This window comes from Taeniopygia guttata, chromosome 8 (assembly GCF_048771995.1).
Source record: "Taeniopygia guttata chromosome 8, bTaeGut7.mat, whole genome shotgun sequence".
NCBI lineage: Eukaryota > Metazoa > Chordata > Aves > Passeriformes > Estrildidae > Taeniopygia > Taeniopygia guttata.
The window spans coordinates 10861839-10867838 of record NC_133033.1 but is presented as its reverse complement, the minus strand read 5'-3'; the positions used below and the strand labels follow the sequence as shown (position 1 = coordinate 10867838).

The 6000-nt window shown below is 52.6% G+C and overlaps 1 protein-coding gene across 15 annotated transcripts in view; it reads left to right on the top strand.

The window, feature by feature from the left end:
* Window positions 1–1044: 1044 nt before the first annotated feature.
* PTPRF (protein tyrosine phosphatase receptor type F) overlaps window positions 1045–6000 on the top strand; it is a 375029-nt gene continuing 370073 nt past the window's right edge. For 14 of the 15 annotated variants that reach the window (XM_030278944.4, XM_030278937.4, XM_030278941.4 and 11 more), the window contains exon 1: window positions 1308–1468. The gene's annotated coding sequence lies outside the window, so the exon portion shown is untranslated. Of the gene's footprint in view, window positions 1226–1307; window positions 1469–6000 lie in introns of those variants that run through there. The other variant, XM_072932782.1, reaches the window with a different exon arrangement.

The following is a 6000-nucleotide window of genomic DNA, read 5'->3' as shown; positions in this document are numbered from 1 at the left end:
TGGATACAGTGTAGGAAGGAAAATATCCCCAGAACCAAAGGCTTTAGATGCCAGATCTTCCTGCTCTGTGGCAGGGGTGCAAAACTGGCTTTAGGTATTCAGTTTAGGGCCAAGGCAAGTGACGAAAGAGGGGCCAGGAATCACATTCAGTAGTGTGAAGTCCAGTGCTCCTAAGAGTGCTTGAGGCAACAATGCCAGCACAGAGGAAGAACCTCTACAAACTATTTGGCTCCTACCAGCAACCTGACTGGAGGAAATAAGATGATAACGGCCAAAGATCTGCAAAGCAACACAATTACTACACACGAGAAGAAATCCTGGACACCATGAAGGGGGGAAAAAAAAAATCAACATGTAGCGGGAAATGCCTCAGTGACCCCAGCAAGGTGCGCAGAGAATGGCAGCAGAGCGAAACTGCCGAACACCGCGGTGTTGCCCTCGCTGACGCAACCCCGGCTTTTAGGAAGGGTTGGGCAAGGAGCCAAAGAGCAGCAACACACCCGGCGCAAGGGCCTGCCTGACTTAACCCTTCCGCCGTCTCAAAAGCTCGCAGAAAATACGTCTCAGTTTCTTCATTTCTCAGTTCAGGGCTCTGGACGGCGGAGCAGGAAGCGCTGGACGGAGTAACCGAGCAGCAGCACGCTGGGTGCGCGCACGGGCTGAAACACCGCGAACAGCCACGCCGCGGCCAAACCATCACAGCCCGCAACAGGTCCCAGCGCGGCGCTGCCCCGCTGCCGCCGAGACCCGCGGGGAGCGAGGAGGCTCCGCTCTGCAACCCGTCCCCCGCTCCTCGCACCTCCGGGGCCACCCTCGCCATCTCGGCTCTGACCCGCTCTGCAACCCAGGGTTAAGAGCGGAGGGCGTGGGCAAAGGGCCCGCTCCGAGGCACGGCGGGGCTGTAGCCCCTTCTGCCGGCAGCCGGCCGAGGAGAGCGGCGAGGGCCCCCCAGCTGCCAGCCCGGCTCCTTCCGGCGGCGCCTCCACAGCGCCCGCCCCGGGCCGCGGCCGCGCCCTCGCCCGCCCCACCGGGCCGCCCCCCGCCCTCCCCGCCCACACCTGGCCGGGGCGGGCCCTGCCCGCCGGCTGCGGGCCGACTCGGCGGGCGAGGCGGGCGGCAGCGCAGCGCAGGCCGCGGTAGAGCGGAGCAGGACTCGGCCGGCAGCAGCGCCTCGCCTCGCCGCGGGGCCCAGCGCGGCCGCGGGGCCAGGCGCAGCGCAGCTCAGGTGAGCCCGCGGGCGGCAGGTGGCGGCGGCGGGGCGGGCAGGGCTGGGCTGGGCTGGGCTGGCGGCGGGGCGGGCGCGGCGCGCGGCCCCGGCGTGGGCGGGCTGGCGGTGGCGCGCGCGGAGCGCGGTCCCGCGCGGCGGCGGCTGAAGGAGCGAGCGGAGCGGAGCTGCCGGCGGGGTGCGGAGCGGCTTCTTGCGCGGCGCCCGGAGGCAGCATGCGGACGGCGGAGCCCCGGAGCCCCGGTAAGTGGTTCGGCTACGTCGCCTCTCCCTCCTCAGCCCCGTGTCCGGCTCCCGACACGGCGGGATCGTTTCCCTGGGAGCCGCCAAACTCCGCCGCCTGTTGAGCCCCGCGGATCGCGGCCCCCGAGCGATGGCCCCGCCGCCGCCCCGCTTGCCCCGCGGGGGCCGCCGTGCGGTCCTGGAGCCCCCCTGCCCTCCGCTGGGGCCGCCACGCGGTTTTCCAGCGGCCGCCGGCTGCGCCCCGCGGAGCCTCCCCGGGTCGGCGGGGGGCAGCCAGGCACCTGCCGGCGCCGCGGTTCCGGGGGTGCGGGGATTGCCGCCGCGGCGTGACCTTCTCGGGCGGGCTGCGGTGCTCGGGGCAGCCCTGGCGGGCGGACTTCTGGCGGCGGGCTCGGGGGAGTGGGGTCGTGCCCCGCGGGGCGTAGCGCCGGCCGCGGCGGGGCGTCCCGGGCGGGGTGCCCGTGCCGTGTGCGAGGCGCGGGGCGCTCGGCAGTGGCCCGGAGCGTTTCCCGCGGCTGGCGCCGGCCGTTTCTGCGGTGGGAGGAGGGAGCCAGGGAGGGCGCTGCAGCGGGGGGCGGCAGACCGCGCCTTTCCCCCCCGGTGGGGTGAGCCGCCGCCTGGGAGAGCGCGGGGCTGCCGAGCGGCGGCGTCTTGGGTGGCGAGAACAAAGGGCCCCCGGCGGGAGCGGGCAGGAGCACCGCCGCTGCTCCCGGGGTGCCAGCTCCCCAGAGCGGGGTGGCGGTGGGGGTGTTCATCCCGGTCTCCCCGCGTTCGCCCTCCCCGGGGAGTGCGGCTGCAGCCTCCGCGGGGCCAGCTCCTGCCCCGCAGCCGCCTCCGCAACCTGTTGTGCCGCTGCCTGGCCGGGGGTGCCGGTGGGGCGGGCAGTGCTCCCCCGCGGGACACCCGGGGGGGCGGGCGGCTCGCGTGGAGCGGCGCGGGGTGGGCGCAGCAGCCCGGGGCGAGCGGGAGGCGAAGGCGGTGGGCGGCTGCGTTTGCCTTCGCGGTGGTTTCTGCGCCCAGAAACTGTTAAGAACCAACTTCAAGCAGTTCAAATAGCTGGCGTAAATGAAATTCAATGAAAGAAAGTATTTCCGCGCTGTTAAAGGTCTGTTCCCGCGAACCTCTTGTGTGGGAAAGATGTGGTCTGTTTCCAGGAGACTGACTGGGGCAGCTGCTCTGAAGCGTTTTGGAGTTTCGTGTTTATTTCATATGGAACCAAATGAAGCCGTATTGTCAGTATCAAACACAATATTCTCTTGTCAAGTTTAGAACTGAACTGTAAAAAGTGATTTCGGCTGACGATAACTGGATAACCAAACCTTCAGTTGAATATTTGTTGGTTTAGAGATCTCTGAAGGCAGCTAACTTGTGCAGGGACAGTAAGCAAATAGAGTTTCCTTATGCTGCTTCTGTAACCACCTTTGTTCATTTTTCAAGGTAAATGCTAAGGAAAGACAAATTTAATTTAATATTACTAAGGTCCTATGCTGCAAATGACTTATCAACGTGTCTGGTTGCTGGGTGATTGTTCCAAGACTGCCAGTTAGGCTTTGAACGCAGATTTTTAAATAAAGTCCATTGCATTCATTATGATAATGCCGGAAATGCGTGGCTCACAAGGTTGGTTTTATGGAAGGAACAAGTGTACTTTAATCCTGATTTTATTATTTCTTGTGTGGTGGTTTGCTGTGAGACTGAGGACGTAGGAGTAATAGATAGCTGTACTGTGAAGCGCATGATCAGCAATCTGAACTTCGAAAGCAAAGAGTAAAATCTGTGTGGCAAACAGCAAGTTTGTGATCTGAATGTGTGGTGGGTGACAGTGTTGAATTATTTAAGTTCTCGGTTTCTGCCATTTACCAACCATCTTAATGTGCAAGTTTCTTAGCCTAAGTAGCTTTTGAAATAGGATGCAACATGACCATGTATGTGAAGGGGTTAAAACAGCTTATGGCGAAAAATTAATGCATAACTTCAGATCAAGAGATTTTTTTATTCAGTTTAGTTACAAATATTCCCATCAGCCCTTTTCTTTGCACATGGGTGTCCATGAATATGTCTTGGCTGCATACTGGTTGGGGCCATTAGCAAAACAGTAGACGCCACAGACAACCTTTTATTCTCATTCATATTGCCCATGAAAGTGTCAGTTTCTGGAAAATCAAAGTAGAAGCTGTCCTATGTTATATATTGTTTGTGAGTTAAAAGGTATGCAGGTATTTTTAATTTTATTTTTTTAAAACTAAGTTCTGCTTTTGAATATGTGAGATAATTGTCATTGGCAAAAGCAGAGAAGACAGTCAAAGCTTGTGACTATAAAGAGAAAGATCTAAGCTTGTGAGTAACGGAGAAGAAATGTTTTCCTCTTTGTGTCCACATAATGCAGGGCTGTGGGAAGATATGCCTAATGAAGATGATTATTGCTGTGGCTTTCCATAAATCCACTTGTAATGGAGGCTTTGTACAGTTACTTCTGAATCTGTACATTTAAAAACTGCAAATAGCGATAATGGAGTTGGCTAATAGCAGACTGTCAAGTAAGTGCAATCCTTGTGATAATGTTCAGCCATAGATCTCCATTTAAGCATTACTTTTAAGCAGAAAATGTTTCTTGTAGGTTATAGAATATGCAGTTGGGAGGAAAAAAACCCTGAGTTGTTGCTGCCTGTTGTTGAATCTTAACCAGGTGACTCTAATTGGCCAAAGGGTGTTTTTCTCTCCAGCTTTTTATCAGATAGCAGGAGATGTACAATTCAGTAGATCCATTTGATGTGAATTTAGATAGTGGAAAGGAATACTAATAATAATCAGCTTAAAGAGACTGAAGAAGTTTACCTGGACAGTAAACCTGTGGCTGTGTGCAAATTTAAACAGGGACTTATGCCTGTTGAAGAACTGAAAACTTTCCTGTGAGGAGCTGGATGCCACCACATGATAATCTGAGTCTGAGCTGATCTTGTTAGTGGTATTAATCAGGACAAATCTTTCTGTTTCAGTGGTTTTTAGTGCTTCTTAGAAACCACGGTTGAGAGTTAAATTACTCATGTCTGTTTTGCAGCTTAAAAGGTGAAGGTAAGACAGCAAGGAAAATTTTTAATGTGGTATCTTGCCCTGGTACAGAAGGATGTGAAATCATCTATTATTTTCAAGTAAAGCACTTGTAGTTGATACTGGCTGTTTTATATAGTGTTCTGAATGAATGCAGTTTTAACTTACATAGCTAAAAACAGCTTTTGAAGGAAACTGATAGGAGACTTGCTTATGTTTATGTTTGGAGTAATTCATTGATAAATATTTGTGATGCTCTCCATCATTGCTTGCCCTCCTTTAAAAGCAATGCTTTGACTTTCATATTTGATACAGTATGTGAGAGTTCCTTCTGTGGATTTACTTCTGATCATAAAAGTAAGTGTTGTTTCTACAGCTCTTAGTGCAGTGTTCAAACCCAAAATATATGCTTCCTTTCCAGTAAAAACTTGAAATTACATGGAGTGGTAGCAAACTGGAAAGTATTGCAAAACGTATGTAAGAATACTGTTGTACAAACTCTAAAACTGACGAATGACTCACTGCACCAGTGCTATATCAAATTCTATCTATACACAAGGTTTAAATGACAAGTTTACTTTAGGCAGGGAATATGCAATTTTCTTGTACTCTTTCTTCATCTAATGTCAAGTGAGCTTAATGAAATGGTGCATGTGGGCATACAGGAGGTACCAGTTGTAGAGCTTTAATGAGCAAGGGGAACAAGCACTGCTTGGCTGTATTTGTGAAGGTGATAGATGTAACTAATCTTACAATAAAATGAAGTTTGTGGTACTGATGCTTATTTTGAGACATATATTTCTTTTAATGTACCTCATCATTTGTTTCTGTGCATTTACTAATGTTGGTTCTATTTTTGTTTTCTCTGGGAGAGAGTACTTGACTTTTTAGCAGTATTCATGTTCATCATATAAGTTGAATTTTTTAACTGGCAGTTTGGCAGCATTTTTGCAAGCATAAAATTCGGGTCATTGCCAAAATGCAAATGTTATAATGGTCAGCATGGGGAAGTGGCCCGCGATTGTAGGTTAAAGAGGAAAAGGCCACTTTTCCACTGCAACAACACAGGTTTTATTCACGCTTTTGGCACTGTCATTATAAGAAGCTTCACAGAGCTTTGGAGAGCCCCCTAAAAAGCCAGAACTTGTTAAGAGGCAGTAACATCCTGTGCTTGGGAAGCCTGTGTGAGCTGGGAGAAGGATAAGGAAGAGTGAAGTGTCGGGTTGTATGCTGCTACAGTGTGTGTTGCACATGTACAGGTGTGTATCACCTGTGGCTGCTGGGGCATCTGATGAAATGTGGGGGGAATTCCAGCCTGCAAAACTAAGAAACCCAGTAACCACTCAATACTAGGAGGAAGAGAAAACCCAGTGTTGACTTAGCCCTAGGTAGAAGACTTCAAGCTATTCGCAATCTCTTCTTTTAATTTCTAATTTAGCCATTCTGCCACAAAGCCTGTCCCTTCTGCTCTCTGTTAATCATCA